The 25531-nt window shown below is 40.7% G+C and overlaps 1 pseudogene; it reads right to left on the bottom strand.

Moving 5' to 3' along the window:
* Positions 1 to 567: 567 nt before the first annotated feature.
* Positions 568 to 21746, bottom strand: LOC131518063 (immunoglobulin heavy variable 3-74-like; annotated as a pseudogene).
* Positions 21747 to 25531: the final 3785 nt, after the last annotated feature.

A 25531-nucleotide genomic window follows, 5' to 3' on the forward strand; every position in this document is an offset into this window, starting at 1 on the left:
CTTTGTTTATTCCTTTATACTTAGAAAGACTTTTGACTTATTCTTAGCTTATAACACTAAGAAGGTTGCTATAAATATTTAGAAAACATTTATTTTCTGAGCATGGGTTCATTCTGGAGCAAACACTTGGGAGTGGTATTTCCAGGTTACATGTTAAGTCATCCATGTATAATTTCATAAGCAACAGCCAAAGGTTTTCCAGAGCTGGTGTTTGTTTTTCATTCCTACCTGCAGTGTTTGAGGCCCCACGTGTGCTGGATGCTCACCTGGATGGTGTTGCCAGGGTTCCTTTTATACCTGAGCCCTCAGGATGAGTGCATAGGGCATCTATTGCATTCTTGATTTGAATTTCCTTGACAGTCGATGGTGTGAAGAGTCTTCTCCAGTCTATACCTAATGTGTCTACAACCTCTAGGATGGATGTTTACTACACAAGGCTGTGATTGTTTTATAGAGGGTTGTTTCCTTTCTTCCTATTGACTGTTGAGGGTTCTTAGCATATTCCAGATGCAGGTCCCTTGGTGGTTATGCAATTTGTGAATATTGTCTCTTCCTCTGTAACTTGTCTTACTGCCATTGATTGTCCTGTGGGCAGAAAAACGTATCTGATTTTCAAAAAGTGTAGTTATACCATTTTTTTATGGGTCTTGTGTTCTGAGCTATAATTTTGGTTTTAATGATGATTGATTGCTTGTGCCTAATGTCTGTTTTGAAATATTTATTCTCGAGAGAGAGAGACAGAAGTGTGAGAGGCAGAGAGAAGGAGACACTGAATCTGAAGCAGGCTCCAGGATCTGAGCTGTCAGCAGAGATCCTGACATGATGCTCAAACCCATGAACCCTGACATCACGACCTGAGCTGAAGTAGATGCTTATAGTGACTGAATCACCCAGGCACCCGACTTATTTCTTGATTTGCAATGTATATGAAAGTCTTGTTTTTTGTTTGTTTTTTTGTTTGTTTTTTGTTTTTTTCTGGTTCCTCTCAGTGTTGACTTGTTCCCTAATTGGTCTCTGGTGACTTAGTGTTTTGTTCTTTGTTGTTAAGTTTATAGACTCCAGTAACTCATTTTCAAATTTTTTTTTCAACATTTTTTATTTTTATTTTTGGGACAGAGAGAGACAGAGCATGAACGGGGGAGGGGCAGAGAGAGACGGAGAAACAGAATCGGAAACAGGCTCCAGGCTCCGAGCCATCAGCCCAGAGCCTGACGCGGGGCTCGAACTCACGGACCGCGAGATCGTGACCTGGATGAAGTCGGACGCTTAACCGACTGCGCCACCCAGGCGCCCCATCCAGTAACTCATTTTCATGGCATGGTTTTTTTCATAAATATATGGACAATTCTGTTGTCATGCTGTAATTGAACTTCAAATTTCATAAGAGATGCTGTGCTGTGTCTCTTTGGCCAGATTGCTCATCATATTTGATAGATGTGCTCCTGGGGTCAAAAAACGAGTTTACCTTTCCAGGTGTTGGGCTTTCTCTATGTCTCAGGAGTCATTGAGCTCTGTGCACACAACCTAGTTCTTGACACAGGATTTTCCCTTCACAATTCTATGTAAAACCCTGAAAATTCATGTTGTGCATTGTCACTGTCAGACACTTCATGAATAGAACACACTGAAACTGTTTTATCATTTCCTGAAACTATTTCCTAAAATTATTTTACTCTTGCATGTTTGAGAGTGTGATTTTTCTTCCTCCTTCAAAGGGGAGTTCATATCTGCATTTATGGAATTCTTCCAGCCTTCTCATCCCCTAATGCTTTTCCAACATGCTATACAGTGTTTCACTAAATGCATATTTAGGTTTATTTGTACTCTGCCACATTGGGTGATAGGAGCCTGTAAGACAGCCTGAACCATATTGGTGGGTTTTTTTCTTTGGTTCCCATGTAAGTGATCTGTCATATTGAATGTTTATAGAAAAGATAGCCCCTCAGTTTCATGCACCACTAACAGGGGGCATGGTCCTTTATAAAAGAGAAGGGAAAGGAAGACAAGGGAGCTGAGACACAAGGTCAGGGAAAGAAACCCACAGGCTGGCAGGAAGGGTCATCTCTCCAGACTTTCCAGTTCTGCAGATGTGGGTCCCTGCTGAGGCCCAGTCTGGGTTCTTGTGCAGGTTTCTGGACAAGCAGCCCATGAGATATGGGCACAGAGGAGTTGGGAAGGGCAGCTGTGGTTTGAATTCCAGCCCACCTGGCACTGCTGTGAACATTCATGCATATGTTAATTAATGTCCACTACCAGTTAGGGAGAAAATGGGTAAATTCAGGAAGTTAGACTCACTACCTTAGATTCCATGTTCATGACAATTTGTGACAACATTTCTCCCTTCCTTTTTTTTCACTTTTTTAATTTTTAAATTTGTGCTTAAATTTTGGTTAGTTAACATACTGGGTGATATTAATTTCATTAGTAGAATTTACTGATTCAAAACTTACATTAGGAAAAATCTTGAGGGAGTTCCGGAAGATGGCGGCTTAGGAGGACTCTGGGCTCACCGCGCATCCTGCTGATCACTTAGATTCCACCTACACCTGCCTAAAGAACCCAGAAAACCGCCAGAGGATTAGCAGAACGGAGTCTCCGGAGCCAAGCGCAGACAAGAGGCCCACGGAAGAGGGTAGGAAGGGCGGCGAGGCGGTGCGCACTCCACGGACTGGCGGGAGGGAGCTGGGGCGGAGGGGTGGCTCACAGGCCAAGCAGAGCCCCCGAGTCTGGCTGGCAAAAGCGGAGGGGCCGGACGGACTGTGTTCTGACAGCAAGCGCAACTTAGCGTCTGGGAGGTCATAAGTTAACAGCTCTGCTCAGAAAACGGGAAGGCTGGAGGACAAAGGGAGGGAGAGCTGCTGAGCCCCCGGATGGCAGAGCTCAGCTTGGCGGGGAACAAAGGCGCTCACCAGTGCCATCTCCCCCGCACATCCCCCAGCCAAAATCCCAAAGAGAACCAGTTCCTGCCAGGGAACTTGCTGCTCAGCGCAAACACCCAACTCTGTGCTTCTGTGGAGCCAAACCTCCGGCAGCAGATCTGACTCCCTCCCGCTGCCACAGGGCCCCTCCTGAAGTGGGTCACCTAAGGAGAAGCTAACTAAGCCTGCCCCTCCTGCCCCGTGCAACTTGCCTACCCACCCCAGCTAATACGCCAGATCCCCAGCACCACAAGCCTGACAGTGTGCAAGTAGCCCAGATGGGCCACGCCACCCCACAGTGAATCCCGCCCCTAGGAGAGGGGAAGAGAAGGCACACACCAGTCTGACTGTGGCCCAGCGGTGGACTGGGGGCAGACATCAGGTCGGACTGCGGCCCCGCCCACCAACTCCAGTTATACACCACAGCACTGGGGAAGTGCCCTGCAGGTCCTCACCACTCCAGGGACTATCCAAAATGACCAAACAGAAGAATCCCCCTCAGAAGAATCTCCAGGAAATAACAACAGCTAATGAACTGATCAAAAAGGATTTAAATAATATAACAGAAAGTGAATTTAGAATAATAGTCATAAAATTAATCGCTGGGCTTGAAAACAGTATACAAGACAGCAGAGAACCTCTTGCCACAGAGATCAAGGGACTAAGGAACAGTCAGGAGGAGCTGAAAAATGCTTTAAACGAAATGCAAAACAAAATGGAAACCACGATGGCTCGGATTGAAGAGGCAGAGGAGAGAATAGGTGAACTAGAAGATAAAGTTATGGAGAAAGAGGAAGCTGAGAGAAAGAGAGATAAAAAAATCCAGGAGTATGAGGGGAAAATTAGAGAACTAATTGATACACTAAAAAGAAATAATATACGCATAATTTGTATCCCAGAGGAGGAAGAGAGAGGGAAAGGTGCTGAAGGGGTACTTGAAGAAATTATAGCTGAGAACTTCCCTGAACTGGGGAAGGAAAAAGGCATTGAAATCCAAGAGGCACAGAGAACTCCCTTCAGACATAACTTGAATCGATCTTCTGCACGACATATCATAGTGAAACTGGCAAAATACAAGGATAAAGAGAAAATTCTGAAAGCAGCAAGGGATAAACGTGCCCTCACATATAAAGGGAGACCTCTAAGACTCGTGACTGATCTCTCCTTTGAAACTTGGCAGGCCAGAAAGGCTTGGCGTGATATCTTCAGTGTGCTAAACAGAAAAAATATGCAGCCGAGAATCCTTTATCCAGCAAGTCTGTCATTTAGAATAGAAGGAGAGATAAAGGTCTTCCCAAACAAACAAAAACTGAAGGAATTTGTCACCACGAAACCAGCACTACAAGAGATCCTAAGGGGGATCCTGTGAGACAAAGTACCAGAGACATCACTACAAGCATAAAACATACAGACATCACAACGACTCTAAACCCGTATCTTTCTATAATAACACTGAATGTAAATGGATTAAATGCGCCAACCAAAAGACATAGGGTATCAGAATGGATAAAAAAACAAGACCCATCTATTTGCTGTCTATAAGAGACTCATTTTAGATCTGAGGACACCTTTAGATTGAGAGTGAGGGGATGCAGAACTATTTATCATGCTACTGGAAGCCAAAAGAAAGCTGGAGTAGCCATACTTATATCAGACAGACTAGACTTTAAATTAAAGGCTGTAACAAGAGATGAAGAAGGGCATTATATAATAATTACAGGGTCTATCCATCAGGAAGAGCTAACAATTATAAATGTCTATACACCAAATACCGGAGCCCCCAGATATATAAAACAATTACTCATAAACATAAACAACCTTATTGATAAGAATGTGGTCATTGCAGGGGACTTTAACACCCCACTTACAGAAATGGATAGATCATCTAGACACACAGTAAATAAAGAAACAAGGGCCCTGAATGATACATTGGATCAGATGGACTTGACAGATATATTTAGAACTCTGCATCCCAAAGCAACAGAATATACTTTCTTCTCGAGTGCACATGGAACATTCTCAAAGATAGATCATATACTGGGTCACAAAACAGCCCTTCATAAGTTTACAAGAATTGAAATTATACCATGCATACTTTCAGACCACAATGCTATGAAGTTTGAAATCAACCACAGGAAAAAGTCTGGAAAACCTCCAAAAGCATGGAGGTTAAAGAACACCCTACTAACGAATGAGTGGGTCAACCAGGCAATTAGTGAAGAAATTAAAAAATATATGGAAACAAACGAAAATGAAAATACAACAATCCAAACGCTTTGGGATGCAGCGAAGGCAGACCTGAGAGGAAAATACATTGCAATCCAGGCCAATCTCAAGAAACAAGAAAACTCCCAAATACAGAATCTAACAGCACACCTTAAGGAAATAGAAGCAGAACAGCAAAGGCAGCCTAAACCCAGCAGAAGAAGAGAAATAATAAAGATCAGAGCAGAAATAAACAATATAGAATCTAAAAAAACTGTAGAGCAGATCAACGAAACCAAGAGTTGGTTTTTTGAAAAAATAAACAAAATTGACAAACCTCTAGCCAGGCTTCTCAAAAAGAAAAGGGAGATGACCCAAATAGATAAAATCATGAATGAAAATGGAATTATTACAACCAATCCCTCAGAGATACAAACAATTATCAGGGAATACTATGAAAAATTATATGCCAACAAATTGGACAACCTGGAAGAAATGGACAAATTCCTAAACACCCACACTCTTCCAAAACTCAATCAGGAGGAAATAGAAAGCTTGAACAGACCCATAACCAGCGAAGAAATTGAATCGGTTATCAAAAATCTCCCAACAAATAAGAGTCCAGGACCAGATGGCTTCCCAGGGGAGTTCTACCAGACGTTTAAAGCAGAGATAATCCCTATCCTTCTCAAGCTATTCCAAGAAATAGAAAGGGAAGGAAAACTTCCAGACTCATTCTATGAAGCCAGTATTACTTTGATTCCTAAACCAGACAGAGACCCAGTAAAAAAAAGAGAACTACAGGCCAATATCTCTGATGAATATGGATGCAAAAATTCTCAATAAGATACTAGCAAATCGAATTCAACAGCATATAAAAAGAAGTATTCACCATGATCAAGTGGGATTCATTCCTGGGATGCAGGGCTGGTTCACCATTCGCAAATCGATCAACGTGATACATCACATTAACAAAAAAAAGAGAAGAACCATATGATCCTGTCAATCGATGCAGAAAAGGCCTTTGACAAAATCCAGCACCCTTTCTTAATAAAAACCCTTGAGAAAGTCGGGATAGAAGGAATATACTTAAAGATCATAAAAGCCATTTATGAAAAGCCCACAGCTAACATCATCCTCAACGGGGAAAAACTGAGAGCTTTTTCCCTGAGATCAGGAACACGACAGGGATGCCCACTCTCACCGCTGTTGTTTAATATAGTGCTGGAAGTTCTAGCATCAGCAATGAGACAACAAAAGGAAATCAAAGGCATCAAAATTAGCAAAGATGAAGTCAAGCTTTCGCTTTTTGCAGATGACATGATACTATACATGGAAAATCCGATAGACTCCACCAAAAGTCTGCTAGAACTGATACATGAATTCAGCAAAGTTGCCGGATACAAAATCAATGTACAGAAATCAGTTGCATTCTTATACACTAACAATGAAGCAACAGAAAGACAAAGAAACTGATCCCATTCACAATTGCACCAAGAAGCATAAAATACCTAGGGATAAATCTAACCAAAGATGTAAAAGATCTGTATGCTGAAAACTATAGAAAGCTTATGCAGGTAATTGAAGAAGTTATAAAGAAATGGAAAGACATTCCCTGCTCATGGATTGGAAGAATAAATATTGTCAAAATGTCAATACTACCCAAAGCTATCTACACATTCAATGCAATCCCAATCAAAATTGCACCAGCATTCTTCTCGAAACTAGAACAAGCAATCCTAAAATTCATATGGAACCACAAAAGGACCCGAATAGCCAAAGTAATTTTGAAGAAGAAGACCAAAGCAGGAGGCATCACAATCCCAGACTTTAGCCTCTACTACAAAGCTGTCATCATCAAGACAGCATGGTATTGGCATAAAAACAGACACATAGACCAATGGAATAGAATAGAAACCCCAGAACTAGACCCACAAACGTATGGCCAACTAATCTTTGACAAAGCAGGAAAGAACATCCAATGGAAAAAAGACAGTCTCTTTAACAAATGGTGCTGGGAGAACTGGACAGCAACATGCAGAAGTTTGAAACTAGACCACTTTCTCACACCATTCACAAAAATAAACTCAAAATGGATAAAGGACCTGAATGTGAGACAGGTCCTCCTCAAAACCTTAGAGGAGAAAGCAGGAAAAGACCTCTCTGACCTCAGCCGTAGCAATCTCTTATCGGCACATCCCCAAAGGCAAGGGAATTACAAGCAAAAGTGAATTACTGGGACCTTATGAAGATAAAAAGCTTCTGCACAGCAAAGGAAACAACCAACAAAACTAAAAGGCAACCAACGGAATGGGAAAAGATATTTGCAAATGACACATCAGACAAAGGGCTAGTATCCAAAATCTATAAAGAGCTCATCAAACTCCACACCCGAAAAACAAATAACCCAGTGAAGAAATTGGCAGAAAACATGAATAGACACTTCTAAAGAAGACATCCGGATGGCCAACAGGCACATGAAAAGATGTTCAACGTCGCTCCTTATCAGGGAAATACAAATCAAAACCACACTCACATACCACCTCATGCCAGTCAGAGTGGCCAAAATGAAGAAATCAGGAGACTATAGATGCTGGAGAGGATGTGGAGAACAGGAACCCTCTTGCACTGTTGGTGGGAATGCAAATTGGTGCAACCGCTCTGGAAAGCAGTGTGGAGGTTCCTCAGAAAATTAAAAATAGACCTACCCTATGACCCAGCAATAGCACTGCTAGGAATTTATCCAAGGGATACAGGAGTACTGATGCATAGGGGCACTTGTACCCCAATGTTTATAGCAGCACTCTCAACAATAGCCAAATTATGGAAAGAGCCTAAATGTCCATCCACTGATGAATGGATAAAGAAATTGTGGTTTATATACACAATGGAATACTGCGTGGCAATGAGAAAAAATGAAATATGGCCTTTTGTAGCAACGTGGATGGAACTGGAGAGTGTGATGCTAAGTGAAATAAGCCATACAGAGAAAGACAGATACCATATGGTTTCACTCTTATGTGGATCCTGAGAAACGTAACAGAAACCCATGGGGGAGGGGAAGGAAAAAAAAAGAGGTTAGAGTGGGAGAGAGCCAAAGCATAAGAGACTGTTAAAAACTGAGAACAAACTGAGGGTTGATGGGGGGTGGGAGGGAGGGCAGGGTGGGTGATGGGTATTGAGGAGGGCACCTTTTGGGATGAGCACTGGGTGTTGTATGGAAATCAATTTGACATTAAATTTCATATATTAAAAAAAAAACTTACATTAACACCCAGTACCCATCACAACGCATGGCCTACTTAATCCTCCTCACCCATTATCCCATCCCCCACACACCTGACCTCCAGCAACCCTGAGTTTGTTCTCTAACCTTACAGTCTTTTATGTTTTTCTTGCTCTTTTTCCCCTCCCCCTATGTTCATTTGTTGTGTTTCTTAAATTCCCCATATGAGGAAATCATATGGTGTTTGTCTTTCTTTGACTGACTTACTTCACTTAGCATGATACCCTCTAGTTGCATCAACATCTTTGCAACTGGCAAGATTTCATTCTTATTTCTGACTAATATTCTAGTCTATACATATAGCACATTCATCACTCGGTGGACTTTTGGTCTCTTTCCTTACTTTGGCTCTCATTGGTAATGCTGCTGTAAACATTGGGGTGCATGTACCTCCTAAAATCATAATTTTTGTATCCTTTGGGTGAATACCTCATAGAGCAATTGCTGGAGTGTAAGGTAGTTTCATTTTTAAGTTTTTGAACTGTTTTCTGGAATGGCCACACTTTGCATTTCCACCAAGAGTATAAAAATGTGTTTTTTTTTCTCCTCAGCCTCATCAATATGTCTTGTTTCCAAGTTGTTAGTTTTAGACTTTTTGACAGTTTGAGGTTGTTTCTCATTGTAGTTTTGATTTGTATTTTCCTGATGATGTGTGATGTTGAGCATCTTTTTGTGTGTCGGTTAGCTATCTGGATGCTTTGTTTGGAAAAGTGTCTCCTCATGTCTTCTGCCCATTTCTTCACTGGATTAGTTGTATTTTGGGTGTTGAGTTTGATACGTTCTTTATAGATTTTGGATGGTAAGCCTTTATGAGATTTGTCATTTGCAAATACCTTTTTCAATTCTGTAGGTTGCCTTTTAGTTTAGTTGATTGTTTCTTTAGCACAGAAGCTTTTTCTTTTGATGAGGCCCCAGTTGTTCATGTTTGCTATTGTTTCCTTTGCCTTCTGAGATGCGTCAAGTAAGAAGTTGCGATGTCTGATGTCAAAGAAGTTGCTGCCTGAGTTCTCCTCTAGGATTTTGATGGTCTCTTGTCTCACATTTAGGTATTTCACCCATTTTGAATTTATTTTTGTGTATGGGGTAAGAAAGTGACTCGGTTTCATTCTTCTATATCCTCTGGTCCTGTATGCCCAACACCATTTGTTGACAAAATTGTCTTTTTTCCATTACATACTCTTTCCTGTTTCAGCCAAGATGAGGTGACCATACATTTGTGAGTCCATATCTGGGTTAACCTTTCTGTTCTATTGACCTGTGTGTCTCTTTTGTGCTTGTAGCTTTTGTCTTGATGACTACAGCTTTGTAATATAGCATGAAGTCTTGAATCACGAAGTCTCCTGTTTCTTTGTGTAGCATAGACATGTCAACAATACTTGCTCCTTCAATCCTTAACATTGACTGTGTTTCCATTTCTTTCTGCATTCCTCAGTTTCTTTCATCATGTTTTATAGTTTTCAGAGTATAGATCTTTTAACTCTTTAGGTACCCGATTATTTTTCATACAACATTAAACGGGATGGATTTTTTTTTTTTGCTTTCTGTTTCTTCATGATTGCTGTACAGAAATGCAACAGAATTCTGTATGTTGATTTTGTATCTTGTGACTTTGATGAATTGGTGTATCAGTTCTTGCCATGTTTTGGTGGAGTCTTGGGTTTTCTATGTAGAATGTCATGTTATCTGTGAAAAGTGAAAGTTTGACTTCTTCCTTTCCAATTTGAATGTCCTTGTTTCTTTTTGTTGTCTGTTTGTGTGGGTAAAGCTTCCAGGAATACGTTAAGTAGAATTATGAGAGTGGGGATTCCTCTTGTGTTCCTGACAGTAGAGCAAATTTGTTTTCCCTGTGAAGATATTAGCTGTGGGGTTTTCATATATGGACTTTATGGTGTTGAGGTATGTTTCCTCTATCCCTTGTTGAGGGTTTTTATCAAGAAAGGGTGTTTTACTTTGTCAAAAGTTATTATTATTTTTTGCATCTATTGAGAAGGTCATATAGTTTTTATCCTTTCTCTTATTACTGTGATGTATTACAATGATTTATTTGTGAATATTGAAACACTCTTACAGCCAAGGAGTAAATCCCACCCTATCATGATAAGTGATACTTTTAATGTCTTGTTGGATTTGATTGGAAAGTATTTTCTTGAGAATTGTTGCATCCATGCTCATTAGGGCTAATGGCCTGTAAGTCTCGTTTTTAGTTGGGTTTAATCTGGTTTGGAACCATGATCATACTAGCCTTATAGAATGAGTTTGGCAGTTTTCTTTCCGTTTCTATTATTTGGAACAGTTTGAGAAGACTAGAATATTCTATTCTACTTGAATAGAATACTTACACTCTTTAAATATCTGGTAAAATTCACCTGTGAAGCCATCTGGCTCTTGACTTTTGTGTGTGAGTAGGTTTTTGATTACTGATTCAATTTCTTTGCTCCTTTCAGTCTGTTCAGATTTTCTATTTCTCCCTTTTTCAGTTTAGTTTACATCTTTCTAGGAATTTATCCATATCTTTCAGATTGACCAATTTTTTGGAATATAAATTCCAAAATATTTTTTTATAATTGTATTTCTCTGGTGATAGTTGTGATCTCTCCTCTCAAATTTGTGATTATATTTACGTAGTCCTGGAGGAATATGGCAGCGTAGGAGGATGCTGGGATCACTGTGTCCTTCTGATCGCTTAGATTCCACCCACATCTGCCTAATTTACCCAGAAAACCACAAGAAGACTAGCAGAATTGACTCTCTGGAGCCAAGAATAGATGAGAAGCCCACGGAAGAGGGTAAGAAGGGCGGAGAGGCGGTGCACACTACACAACTGGCTGGAGGGTGCCAGGGCACTGGAGGGGCAGCCAGCCCACCCAGCAAGACAGAGCCCCTGAATCTGGCTTGCAAAAGCGGAGGGGCTGGACGGAGTGTGTTCTGACAGCCAGTGGGGCTTAACATCTGGAATGTTATAAGTCAACAGCTCTGATCGGAGAACTGGAGGACTAAAGGACAGTGGGAGGGAGAGTTATTGAGCCCCGGAGGACAGAGCTCTGCTTGGTAGAGAACAAAGGTGCAGGGAAGCGCCATCTCCCTTTCCCATCCCCCAAACAAAACCCCAAAAGGAACCAGTTGCCAGCACGAGGTGCTTGCACCTTGCAAACACTGAACGCTGTGCTTCTGCGGATCCATCCCTCCAATGGGTCTTCCTCCCTCCTGGTGCCACAGGGCCCCTCCTGAAGTGGACCACGGAAGGCAAAGCAAGCTGAGCCTGCCCCTCCCGCCCCTGTACACCTTGCGGATCCAACCCAGTTAATATGCCAGATCCCATCGAAGCAGCACCACAAGCCTGGCAGTGTGCAAGTTGCCCAGAAAGAGACCACACCACTCCACAGTGAGTACTGCCACTGGGAGAGGGGAAGATAAAGTACACTCCAATCTGACTGTGGCCCCAGCAGTGGGCTGGGGCCAGACATCACGTCTGACTGCAGCCTCACCCACCAACGCAAGTTACTCCAGATAGCACAGAGGAAGAGCCCTGCAGTTCCCTGCCACTCCAAGGACTGTCCAAAATGACGAAACAGAAGAATTATCCTGAATAAAAACCCCAGGAAGTAGCGACAGCTAATGAACTGATCAAAAACAATTTAAGCAATATAGCAGAAAATGAATTTAATATAATAGTCATAAAATTAATTGCTGGGTTTAAAAAAAATAGAGGACAGCAGAGAATCTATTACTACTGAGATCAAGTAACTAAAAAACAGTCAGGAGGAGCTAGAAAATGCTATAAATAAGATGCAAAATAAAATGGAGGCAACCACAGCTCGTGTTGAAGAGGCAGAGGAGAGAATAAGTGAATTAGAAGATAAAATTATGGAAAAGAAGAAGCTAAGAATAAGAGAGATAAAAAAATCCAGGAGTATGAGGGGAGACTTAGAGAACTAAATGACATAATTAAATGAAATAATATACGCATAATTGGTATTCCAGAGGAGGAAGAGAGAGGGAAAGGTTTTGAAGGTGTACTTAAAGATCATAGCTGAGAACTTCCCTGAACTGGGGAAGCAAAAAGGCATTGAAATCCAAGAGGCACAGAGAACTCCCTTCAGACATAACTTGAATCGATCTTCTGCATGACATATCATAGTGAAACTGGCAAAATACAAGGATAAAGAGAGAATTCTGAAAGCAGCTAGGGATAAACATGCTCTAACATATAAAGGGAGACTGATGAGTCTCATGACGGATCTGTCTACTGAAACTTGGCAGGCCAGAAAGGAATGGCAGGAAATCTTCAATGTGATGAACAGACAACAAAAAAAAAAAAATGCAGCCGAGAATCCTTAATCCAGCAAGTCTGTCATTTAGAATAGAAGGAGAGAAAGAGTTCTACCCAAACAAACAAAAACTGAAGGAATTCATCACCACTAAACCAGCTCTACAAGAGATCCTGGGGCAGGGGGGATCCTGTGAGGCAAAGTACCAGAGACATCATTACAAGCATGAAACCTACAGATATCAAAATGACTCTAAACGCATATCTTTCTATAATAACACTGAATGTAAATGGACTAAATGCTCCAACCAAAAGACATAGGGTATCAGAATGGATAAAAAAAAAAAAAAAACAAGACCTATCTATTTGCTGCCTACAAGAGACTCATTTTAGACCTGAGGATTCCTTCAGATTGAAAGTGAGGGGATGGAGAACTATCTATCATGCCACTGGAAGTCAAAAGAAAGCTGGAGTAGCCATACTTATATCAAACTAGACTTTACATTAAAGGCTGTAACAAGAGATGAAGAAGGGCATTATATAATAATTACAGGCTCTATCCATCAGGAAGAGCTAACAATTATAAATGTCTATGCGCCGAATATGGGAGCCCCCAAATATATAAAACAATTAATCACGAACACAAGCAACCTTCTTGATAAGAATGTGGTAATTTCAGGGAACTTTAATACTCCACTTACAACAGTAGATAGATCATCTAGACACAGGATCAAGAAAGAAACAAGGGCCCTGAATGATACATTGGATAAGATGGACTTGACAGATATATTTAGAACTCTGCATCCCAAAGCAACAGAATATACTTTCTTATCGAGTGCACATGGAACATTCTCCAAGATAGATCACATACTGGGGTCACAAAACAGCCCTTCATAAGTATACAAGAATTGAAATCATACCATGCATACTTTCAGACCGCAATGTGATGAAGCTTGAAATCAACCACAAGAAAAAGTCGGGAAAATCTCCAAAAGCATGGAGGTTAAAGAACACTCTACTAAAGAATGAATGGGTCAACCAGGCAATTAGAGAAGAAATAAAAAAATATATGGAAACAAATGAAAATGAAAATACAACAATCCAAACGCTTTGGGATGCAGCGAAGGCAGTCCTGAGAGGAAAATACATTGCAATCCAGGCCAATCTCAAGAAACAAGAAAACTCCCAAATACAGAATCTAACAGCACACATAAAGTAAATAGAAGCAGAACAGCAAAGGCAGCCTAAACCCAGCAGAAGAAGAGAAATAATAAAGATCAGAGCAGAAATAAACAATATAGAATCTAAAAAAAACTGTAGAGCAGATCAACGAAACCAAGAGTTGGTTTTTTGAAAAAATAAACAAAATTGATAAACCTCTAGCCAGGCTTCTCAAAAAGAAAAGTAGAGGACCCAAATAGATAAGATCATGAATGAAAATGGAATTATTACAACCAATCCCTCAGAAATACAAGCAATTACCAGGGAATACTATGAAAAATTATATACCAACAAACTGGACAACCTGGAAGAAATGGACAAATTCCTAAGCACCCACACACTTCCAAACCCCAACCAGGAAGAAATAGAAAGCTTGAACAGACCCATAACCAGCGAAGAAATTGAATAAGTTATCAAAAATCTCCCAACAAATAAGAGTCTAGGATCAGATGCCTTCCCTGGGGAATTATACCAGACATTTAAAGCAGAGATAATACCTATCCTTCTCAAGTTTTCCAAAAAATAGAAAGGGAAGGAAAACTTCCAGACTCATTCGATGTAGCCAGCATTACTTTGATCCCTAAACCAGAAAGAGACCCAGCAACAAAGACAACTACAGCCCAATATCCCTGATGAATATGGATGCAAAAATTCTCAATAAGATACTAGCAAATCGAATTCAACAGCATATAAAAATAATTATTCACCATGATTAAGTGGGATTCATTCCTGGGCGGCAGTGCTTGTTCAACATTCTCAAATCAATCAATGTGTACATCACATTAATAAAAGAAAAGATAAGAACCATATGATCCTGTCAATCAATGCAGAAAAAGCATTTGGCAACATTCAGCAATTTTTCTTAATAAAAACCCTCGAGAAATTCGGGATAGAAGGAACATACTTAAAGATCATAAAAGCCATTTATGAAAAGCCCACAGCTGATATCATCCTCAATGGGGAAAAACTGAGAGCTTTCTCCCTGAGATCAGCAACACGACAGGGATGTCCACTCTCACCGCTGTTGTTTAACAGAGTGTTGGAAGTCCTAGCATCAGCAATCAGACAACAAAATGAAATCAAAGGCATCAAAATTGGCAAAGATGAAGTTAAGCTTTCCTTTTTTGCAGATGATGTGATATTATACATGGAAAACCCGATGGACTCCACCAAAAGTCTGCTAGAACTGATACATGAATTCAGTAAAGTCTCAGGATACAAAATTAATGTACAGATATCAGTTGCATTCTTAATGCACTAATAATGAAGCAACAGAAGACAAATAAAGAAACTGATCCCATTCACAATTGTACCAAGAAACACAAAATACCTAGGAATAAACCTAACCAAAGATGTACAAGATCTGTATGCTGAAAACAATCGAAAGCTTATGAAGTAAATTGAAGAAGATATCATTCAATGCAATCCCAATCAAAATTGCACAAGCATTCTTCTCGAAGCTAGAACAAGCAATCCTAAAATTTGTATGGAATCACAAAAGGCCCCAAATAGCCAAAGTAATTTTGAAGAAGAAGACCAAAGCAGGAGACATCACAATCCCAGACTTTAGCCTCTAATACAAAGCTGTAATCATCAAGACAGCATGATATTGGCACAAAAATAGACACATAGACCAATGGAATAGAATAGAAACCCCAGAACTAGACCCAAAAACGTATGGCCAACTAATCTTTGGCAAATCAGGAAGGAATATCCAATGGAAAAAAGACAGTCTCTTTAACAAATGGTGCTGGGAGAACTGGACAGCAACTTGCAGAAGGATGAAATGAGACCACTTTCTTACACCATTCACAAAAGCAAACTCAAAATGGATAAAGGACCTGAGTGTGAGACAGGAAATCATCAAAACCCTATGGAAGAAAGCAGGGAAAAACCTCTCTGACCTCAGCCGCAGCAATTTCTTACTTGACACATCCCCAAAGGCAAGGAAATTAAAGGCAAAAATGAACTATTGGGACTTCATGAAGATAAAAAGCTTCTGCACAGCAAAGGAAACAACCAACAAAACTAAAAGGCAACCAACGGAATGGGAAAATATATTTGCAAGAGACATATCGGACAAAGGGCTAGTATTCAAAATCTATAAAGAGCTCACCAAACTCCACACCCAAAACACAAATAACCCAGTGAAGAAATGGGCAGAAAACATGAATAGATACTTCTCTAAAGACATCCAGATGACCATCAGGCACATGAAAAGATGCTCAACGTTGCTCCTCATCAGGAAATACAAATCAAAACCACACTCAGATATCACCTCACGCCAGTCAAAGTGGCTAAAATGAACAAAACAGGAGACTATAGATGCTGGGGAGGATGTGGAGAAACGGGAACCCTCTTGCAATGTTGGTGGGAATGCAAACTGGTGCAGCCACTATGGAAAACAGTGTGGAGTTTCCTCAAAAAATTCAAACAGACCTACCCTATGACCCAGCAATAGCACTGCTAGGAATTTACCCAAGGGATACAGGAGTACTGATGTATAGGGACACTTGTACCCCAATGTTTATAGCAGCACTCTCAACAATAGTTAAATTATGGAAAGAGCCTAAATGTCCATCAACTGACAAATGGATAAAGAAATTGTGGTTTATATACACAATGGAATACTACGTGGCAATGAGAACGAATGAAATATGGCCTTTTGTAGCAACGTGGATGGAATCAGGAGTGTTATGCTAAGTGAAATAAGTCATACAGAGAAGGAAAGATTCCATATGTTTTCATTCTTATGTGGATCCTGAGAAAGTTAACAGAAGACCATGGGAGAGGGGAAGGAAAAAAATGGTTAGGGAGGGATCCAAAACATAAGAGGCTCCTAAAAACTGAGAACAAATGAGGGTTTATGGGGGGTTGGGAGAGAGGGGTGGGTGGGTGATGGGTATTGAGGAAGGCACCTGTTGGGATGAGCACTGGGTGTTGTATGGAAACCAATTTGACAATACATTTCATATTAAAAATATTTACTTAGTCCTTTCTCTTTTGCTTTTGCTAAGTATGGCCTCGGTTTATCATTTTTATTCTTCCAAAAACCAGCTTATAGTTTTATTGATCTGTTGTACTGTTTTTGTATGTTTGTTCTTTATCATTTATTTCTGGTCTAGTCTTCTTTATTTACCTTCTGCTGGCTTCAGGGTTCATTTTTTGTTCATTTCCTAGCTCGTTTAGGTGTAACATGGTTGTGTGTTTGAGATTTTTCTTCTTTCTTGAGTTTGGCTTGTATTGCTATATATTTCCCTCTTCCAACCACTTTTGCTGCATCCAGATGGTGTGACACTGGCATGTTTCCGTTTTCATTTGCTTCCATGTATTTTTTTACTGTTTCCTTAATTTCCTGAAAATCTCATACATTCTTTACTACAATGTATTTAACTTCATGTATTAGTGGTGTTGCCGAAGGATTTCTTGTGGTTGACTTCAAGTTTCATAGTGTCCTGGTATGAAAATATCCTTGGTATTATGTCAGTCTTTTTGTCTTGTGCAGGACTGATTTGTGACATAGAATGTGATCTGTTCTGGGGAATGTTCTATGTGCACTCAAAAGGAATGTATATTCTTCTGTTTAGAATGGAATGTTCTGAATATATCTGTTAAGCCCATTTGGTCCAGTGTGTCTTCCTAAGCCTTTGTTTCCTTATTGATTTTCAGCTTAGATGATGTGTCCATTGTTGTAAGTGGAGTGTTAAAGTTCTCTATTATTATTATTGTTATTATTGTATTATTATCAATTAGTTTATGTTTATTATTAACTGATTTATATATATCAGTGGTTAAAATTTTAGCATATAAAGATTTAAATCTTTATATCTTTTCGTTGGATAGACCAGTTTATGATGATATACTGCCTTCCTCATCTCTTGTAACAGATTTTGGTTAAAATCTAGTTAGTGTCATACGTGTATGGTACTACAACTTTCTTTTGACTTCCGTTAGCATGATAAATTGCTGTCTCTCCCCTCAAATTCAATCTACAGGTGCTTGGGTTGAAGATGAGTCTATTGCATGCAGTGCATAGAAGGTCTTGTATTTTTTTATCCATTCTGTTTTCCTATGTCTTTTGATTGGAACATGTTGCCCTTTTACATTCACAGTGATTATTGATAGATATAAACTTAGTGCCATTGTGTTACCTCTAAAGACACTGTTTCTGGAGATTTTCTCTGCTTATTTCTAGTCTTTGTTACTTTTGTCTTCCTATCCCACTCAAAGAGTCCCATTTAATATTTCTCAAAGGGCTGGTTTAGAGGTCACGAACTATTTGGGTTTTGTTTGGGAAATTCTATCTCTCCTTGTATCTGAATGAGAGCCTTGATGGGTAAGTATTCTTGGCTGCATCATTTTTGAATTGGGCATGTTTAGGATATCATGCCACTCCTTTCTTGCCTGCGGGTTTCTGTGGAGACATCTGCCATAATCTTTTATGTCTTCCCGTTTTAGTTAGAGACTTCTTTTGACTTGCTGCTTTTAGTGTTTTGCTTTATATGTATATGTTGCTAAGTTTACTGTGATATGTCTCCGTGTTGGCTACTTTGTTTTTATTTTAATGGGAGTTCTCTGTGACTCATAAATGTGGATGACTATTTCCTTCCCAGTTTGTTGACGTTTTCCACTATAATGCACTCAGATAAAACTTCTCCCCTTTTTTCTCCCTCTTGGCTTCCTCTGGGACTCCTTTGAAAAGAATTTTATTACACTTTATGGAGTTGCTCAGTTCTCCATACTGCTCAGTTGTCAGTATAAGTTTGTGATGCAATATTTAAATTTCCTCTTCTTTCCTGCTTCATTTCCCCCATAATTTTATCTTCTATGTCACTTACTCATTCATCTGCTTCTTTCCACCTGAGGTCATTATATACAATCAGTTTCACATCTCGTTTCTAGCATCTGTAAAGTTTCAGCCTGAGAAGTTTTTAAGTCTTTTCTATATGCAGACAGGGTATCCTCCTGTCTTGTATGCTTTCTTCAAACGCAACTAGTATCCTTATGATGATTTTAAAAAAAATTCTGTTTACTTATGATAGTTTTTAAATTTTTGTTTACTTATGATAGTTTTAAAAAATTGTGTTTGAGGCATATTCGTTATATGTGTTTTAATTATATACCTGGCAATGATGTTTTATCGTTTTTCTTTTGGAATGAATTCTTCCATCACTCTGTATTTCTATGTCTCTGCTTTCTTAAGTTTTCAGAAAATCCTGTTATGTTTTCTGCTTCTAGAGTAGTGTCTTTATTGAGAAATGTTTACATACTGTTGAGGACCTGTCTTTTCTGGAAGCATTTCTTACATGTGCTGTGGGCTCTGTGCTGTCATGTATTGGCTGCTCTGTCCCTCAGGTCAGACCTCTCCAGAGTTTCTCCTTGCCTCTAGTGGTGAGTTTTTCAACTTTGTCCATAGTGTTGTGAGTTTTAACTAGGTGAGTTTGTTCTGCCTGTTAAAAGAGGCTAATTCCTATCTCCCCTAGAGGTGAAGGTTTGCCTCACTATATAGTCAGTAGACTTGGTGCCTGTGGGGGTATATAGTGGTCTTTGAGGGGAGGGGCGCGGTGCTGTTCTGGGTTCCGGGCACTCTTTCCCTAGTAAGGAAGCACCTGAGGAAGGCAAGGGGGGTGGATCTTGGTGTCAGTGGCTCAGCTTCTGCTAGGGGTGCTGTGCTGTTCACTGAACTCTGTCCATGATGATTGGTGGGAGGAAATATTGGCATCAGCTTCCACTCTAGTCCCTGAGTTGGAGTTCCCAGCCGCCCCTGTTCAGGAAGCCCTCACACAGAGAGAACGATCTGTACTCGTGGGTCCCAGGCTTCCATCAGAACACAGCCTTCACCCTGTCCTTGTCCAAACCATTGGCCCACCTGGTGGCACAGGGCTCTTATGTTTTATCTCAGGAGCTCTAGCTGGGTTTAAAAACTCCAAATTGTATGAACTCAATATGACAGGGACCCAACTGATCCTCTAGGAGAGGGTTTCACTGTGCTGTGCCTGGAGCTGGTTATCCCAGAAGGGCAGTTACATGAACACTAGGGTCTTGGAGTTCATGGTGAGGAATAACAAGAAGGCAGCGTCCAGTTAGCTGCTCTCAGCAGAGGCTCCAATGCTAATGACCAGGGCAGTGCAATGGTACCTGTCAGCTCTCGTGTCCCATGAGAAGCAATGCCCCCTTTCCCAAATGCACTCACAGAAGGGGACTGTCTCTCCCCATGCGATCCAGGAGATCCTTTGACCGCAGTGCACCCATGGGCCTCTGCCCTCCTTCTTCACAGGAGCACTGCCCTGCCCACCAGTCTCCACCTCAGTGATGGCATGGACTTCTAAATATTTAGTCTTTGAACTCCACATTTACAGGAGGTTGAATTGTCTGATTACCTTTATGTGTCATCTTGACTGCGTCATGGGTGCCCAGATTAACCACTGTTTCCGTGTATGTCTGTGATGTGTTTCCAGAAGAGATTCACATTTCCATCCATGGTTTCTTTCTGCCTGGGCATCACCCATTCCATTATAGTTCTTAGTAGAATACGATGCAGAGGGAGGAAGAATTCCCTCATTTTTACTTCCCATGTGCTTGTTTTAACTGGAAGAGTGGTCCCCTCCGGCCCTTGTTCTCAGAGTTATATCATCAGGTCTCCATGTTCTGAGACTAGACACTAGTTCAGAATCAGATGAGAATTACACCACTGGTTTTCCTGGGTCTCCAGGAAATCCTGGATCATGGGACTTCACGACTTTTTTAGTCATGGAAACCAATGTGCTTTGGTTCTGTTACTCAGGAAAATCCTGACTAATACATGGAGATGATTTAACTCTTGTTGAGAGGAATTGAATAAAGCTGTAGCTCATTTAAAGTCCTGAGTAGCAAGTGTCAGGAGGGAAGTATCAGGTTGTTTGATTGGGACAAGGGCTCGGTGAAGGTATGGGGAGCTTGTGGTCCTGGCTGCACAAGGAGTGCATCTGGGACTCCTGTAAACGTTCAGCTGTTGTGCCTCAGGATATCTGCAATTCACTCATATTGAGAGACAGGAGTAAGCAATGCAAACAACTGTGTTTTTGTGCATGTTAGGGTAGTTTTCCTATGACAAAACAGTTGCTAATTCAGAGAGTTAGTAGGTAAGCACAGAATCCTGTGTCCAGGGAGGCTCCCTGGGGAAACTGCTGTGTGGAGAGGAAGCCCCAGACCCTGACAGGAAATCTGCCTGTAACCTCCATCTGCACCTGCTCCTGGGAACATAAACCAGAATTGTGCATATTGTGCGCCCCCTGGTGGTGCTGATCCCAGAATTGTGCATATTGTGCGCCCCCTGGTGGTGCTGATCCCCTCCTGCAGGGAGGTTTGTGTCTGGGCTCCCAGTGAGGTCCCCTCACCGTGTGTCTTGCACAGTAATATGTGGCCGTGTCCTCAGTCTTCAGGTTGTTCATCTGCAGATAAAGCGTGTTCTTGGAGTTGTCTCTAGAGATGGTGAATCGGCCCTTCACGGAGTCTGCGTAGCTTGTGCTACTTCCATCAGTATTAATATATGCGACCCATTGCAGCTCCTTTCCTGGAGCCTGGCGGACCCAGTTCATGCTGTTGCTACTGAAGGTGAATCCAGAGGCCACACATGTGAGTCTCAGAGACCCTCCAGGCTTAAACCAGGTCCCCTCCAGACTCCACCAGCTGCACGTCACACTGGACACCTGCAGACACAAGACATCTTCATCAGGAAACTGTCATACATCCACTGGTCTCCCTCATATCCACTCATATACTCAGTGTCTCTTGTTCACCATGAATTACCTTTTAAAAGGGCAACCAGGAAAACCCAGGCAAGCAGAAACTCCATGGTGAGGTGTCTGTGTTCTGTCCAGGTCACAGAATGGGAACACCTGGGACTCCCGGGGCTGGGGCTCCTCTCCCAGCTGCAGGGATGGAGCTGGACTGGTTTAATCAGCACAGGGAGCGCCCTATTTGCATATCCTCTGACTATATATCAAGCTCCAGACTTAGATTTGCTTCAAATTTAAAACCAGTGTTTGAGAGGCACTTCTAGATGATTTCTTGCAGAAGGTGCTGTGATAGTATAAATAATTCTAGTCTGTGAACACAGTTATCTTTTCATCTGTGTTTGCCATTTTACATGTCTTTCACCCAGCACGTCATGTTTGATATGCTATTTTACTTTTTAGTGAAATTTAATCCTAAACACTTTATTTTGTGCCATAGAATTTTAATGTGTGTTTATTTTTGTGTGACAGCGAGAAGGAGAGAGAGATCTGAGAGAGAGAGAAGGGGACAGAGAATCCCAAGCAGGCTCTGCACAATCATTGCAGACCCTGCCTCAGAATTAAACTCAGGAACCATGATATCATGAACTAAGCCAAAATCAACAGTAGCACTTAATGGATTGAGCCACACAGGTGCTCCATTTTGTGCCATTTTCAATTGTGTGATTTTGTTATTTTTTTTCATGTACTATGTTTTTGGTGTGTGGAAATATAGCATATTTTTGTATGTTGATTTGTGTCCTGAACTTTTCCTGAGTTTATTAGTTCTAATACTTTTTTTGTGGAGTTTCTAAGGTTTCACTATATGTAAGTTCGTGTGATTCTCAAACAAATAATTTTCTTCTTACTGATTTACATGTCTTCATTTCATTTTCTTACCTAATTTTTATGGGTACATCTTCAACTTGTAGGACCAGAAAGTTTTTCCTTCTTTGCTTCTGTGTTCTTTGTCTGGTCTAAGGATTCATTTGACATGAGACAGATCTACAGAAGAGAATAAATTTCATTTTGCATGTGCACAAGCTTCCTAATAATATGACACCCAGAGAATGAAGAAAGTAGTTGGCACTTGGGCCTTTTAGAATAAAAAGCAATGGATTTGCAAAGAGTTAACAAGACAGAGATTTGGGTTTGGGCAAGTCAATTAGTGAGGAATTAACAAGGCTTGTTTGCACAGCATTCTTGGTGCTAAGTTCCCATTTCTGGAGCTAAGGATCGTTCTCCCATTCTGGTAGAGGGGAAGGAAGTTTCCCAGGGGAGATTTATTTCCTGCTCTCAAGGGGACAAAGGAGGGTCACAGTTTCCTTAGACTAGTTGTTATTCAAGTGACTTTCTTCCAAATAAGCAATGTGACAAGATGACACACATTGGGTGCCATATTTTACTGGTCTTCATGTTACCATGCGGAATACCTATGTTGGGAATGAGCATCCTTGCCCGGCTCCTAATGTGACAGGAAAAGCTTCAGTTTTTCACTGTTAAATATGCTGTCAGGTGTGGGCTTTTCCTCTATGGCCACGATTTTATGGAGGTTATTTCTTTCTTTCCCTCAGTTGCTGAGATTTTTTAATAATGACAATTTGTTGAATTTTGTCTAGTTTTATATGTATCAATAGATGATGATATAGATGATCAACAGATGTGACTGCATTGTCACATATGACCCTTTCATTGTGCTGTTGCATTCACTATGCTAGGAGTTTTGCATGTATGTCCATCTGAGATATTGGCCTTTAGTTTCTCTTCTTACGGTGTCTTTCGATTTTGCAGCATAGTAAGGTGGTCTTGTAGATGAATTGAGGCATATTCCTTTCTTTTCAGTGTTTGGTAAGAGTCTGGGAGGTATTAGCATTAAATCTCCTTTATATTTTGATACAATTCATAGATAAAGCCCTCTGTTAGTAAGCTGACTTTTTTCTTTTGGGATGGGGTATGATTAGATTATAGATTGAATTTTATTTGTTTTCATTCTGTTAATTTTCTATTTCTTCATGTACAGTCTTGTGGATTGTATAACTCTAGAAATTGCGTAGTTGCCCTTAGTTTTCTAATAATGGGTCTATAATTATCTAGGCATTTTCTGTTATTATTTTCACTTCTTTGGTATCAGTTATGTCCCCTCCTTAATTCTGATTGTATTTGTTTGAGTTTTACCATTTTACTAGTAGAGATGCTCTTTCAATTGCATTTAGCTTTCCAGATATCCATTTCAATTTGTTAATTTTTTGTATTATTACACTCTTTATTCCTTTTATCTGTTCTAATAATTTCTAATATTAGTTGAGTTAATAAAAATGCCAATGTATGTATCTGGGAAATTCTTATTTATATGGTACCACAAAGCACACAGAAGTGAGAAAACAATCCTGAGAAAGAAGAACAAACCTGGAGACAGCACACATCCTTCTTTCTAAGTATATTGCAGAGGTGCATTGTCTATAACACTGTTCTGCTGGCACAGAGTCAGACACACAGACCAGTGGAGCAGATTACAGAGACCAGAGTGAAATGTGTCTGGATGCAGTCAGCAAATCCTCCATGAGATTTCATAGAATTAAAATTAGGGAAAAAATGGCCTCTTTCACAAATGGTTTTGAATTCCAGTGAGTAAAATAATGACATTTGGTCCTTATGTTATACCATACATATATGTAGACCCCCATTCAGCCCCTTCCCTGGAGTCTGGCAAACCCACCTCATCAATTAGCTACTGAAGGTGAATCTAGAGACTTCACAGGAGAGTCTCAGGGACCCCCTCCCCTGCAAGGCTTCATCAGGTCTCCCCCAGACTCCACCATCTGCACGTCACACAAGACATCTACAGATACAAGTCAGGAAAATGTCACACATCCACTGTTTCTCTCATATGCACTAACATAGTCAGTGTTTCTTGTTCATAATGAATTACTGTTTAAAATAGAACCAAGGAAAACCAAAGTGAACCCAAACTCCATGGTGAGATGCCTGTGTTCTTTTCTGATCACTGAATGTGAACACTTAGGGGCTGGGACTCTTCTCCCAGCTACAGTTTCAGGGATGGGAGGGTTTAATCAGCATACAGATGTCCTTTGACAATATAGTAAATTTTGCAATAGAATCCTCAAGAAGCCAGTGACCCTTGGCAGGTGTAAGGGATGGGGCAGTGTTTGATGCCACAATCTTTCAGGACATTGTGATTTATTAATTTGTGATTTTGATGCAGTGATTATAAGTACCCATGATAATCCTTACTTTCACATATGCACCCAAACACTTGAGGTAAGAATCAGTATACCACCATTGTGCAGGTTAACAGATACACTGCAGCAGAGACGGAGTATGTGAGTGTCCAAGAGCATGTATGAGGTGAGAGTAGTCCCAGTATCTGGACCTGGGCTCCCCATAGGGGGACCCACCTGCCTCCTTAACCACGTGCAGGACAAGGCTGGACTTTCCAGTGATGTTTGCAGGTTCCTGACCTTCTAGAAGTCCCAGGAGAGTGATGGGTGGAAGCCATTTCTATTCTGTCACAGAAATTAGAGAGAGTGAGAAGCCTCGACAGAGACTCACAGAGCTTATGGAGATGCCAGGGGTTTTCTACAAACACAAGGGGTCATTTACACATGAACTCTATGTGGACATCAATGGAAACCCTCAATAATGGGCCTCTGGGTGGCTCAGTTGGTTAAGTGTCCGATTTTGACTCAGGTCATAATCTCATCATTTATGAGTTTGAGCCTTGTGTCAGGCTCTGTGCTGACAGCTCAGAGCCTGGAGACTACTTCATATTCTGATTCTGTGTCTCCTCTCTCTCTTCCCCTCCCCCACTCATACTCTCTCTCCCTCTTAAAAATTAATGAACATTAAAAAAAGAAAGCCT

Source organism: Neofelis nebulosa, chromosome 7 (genome assembly GCF_028018385.1).
Source record: "Neofelis nebulosa isolate mNeoNeb1 chromosome 7, mNeoNeb1.pri, whole genome shotgun sequence".
Lineage (NCBI taxonomy): Eukaryota > Metazoa > Chordata > Mammalia > Carnivora > Felidae > Neofelis > Neofelis nebulosa.